An 824-nucleotide genomic window follows, 5' to 3' on the forward strand; every position below is an offset into this window, starting at 1 on the left:
CCAGTTTACCTGCAAGATCGCCTTACCTCACATATGCCCAATTGACCGCTTTGATTGGTGGAATTGGCCTACTACAAGTGCCACATAATACTTGTTCTGCATTTGTAGAACTCGGATCATTTAGTGTCACAGCACCCATTGGAACTCCCTGCTGATTGAGATCAAGCAGGCACCTTCACTTTACTCTTTCTGCTAAAATAATTCCTGTTTAGACAAACCTACCTAGATGCTTAGAAAGTTATCTGTTTTAGTATTTTAATTTCTGTATGGTATAGAGTAGCATACCCTCCAACATTTCTCCGATGAAAATAGGGACATCCTATTCCACTATATTATTATTATTATTATTATTATTACCCTGACCATCAGACTGGGTTGCTCCAACATTAAATATTAAAAAACTACCTTATAAAGGGCTGCCTTCAGGTGTCTTCTAAAGGATCTATCTCCTTGGCTCAGAGGTCACATAACTCCATACCCTCTGATGAAAATAGGGATGTCCTACCATATCCTTTCAACATTTCTCTGATGAAAATAGGGACATCTTAAGGAAAACCAGGACATTCTGGGATCAAATCAGAAACTGGGACGGCTTCTGTAAATCTGGAACTGTCCCTGGAAAATAGGGACAATAGGAGGGTCTGGAGTAGGGTTGTGCATTTTCCTGTTTTATCTTTTGTAAACCGCTCTGAAGTGGTTTTTGGTTTTATGTTTTTTTACAATCAAGTGGTGTATAACTTTTATGAAATAAATAAAAATGAAAACCCCTGGCTGGGGAGAGCCATGCATTGTTCCGGAAGCTTGCCACTCAGGCTGTTCTGGAA

Source organism: Podarcis cretensis (assembly GCF_951804945.1).
Source record: "Podarcis cretensis genome assembly, chromosome: 16".
Taxonomy (NCBI): Eukaryota; Metazoa; Chordata; class Lepidosauria; order Squamata; family Lacertidae; genus Podarcis; species Podarcis cretensis.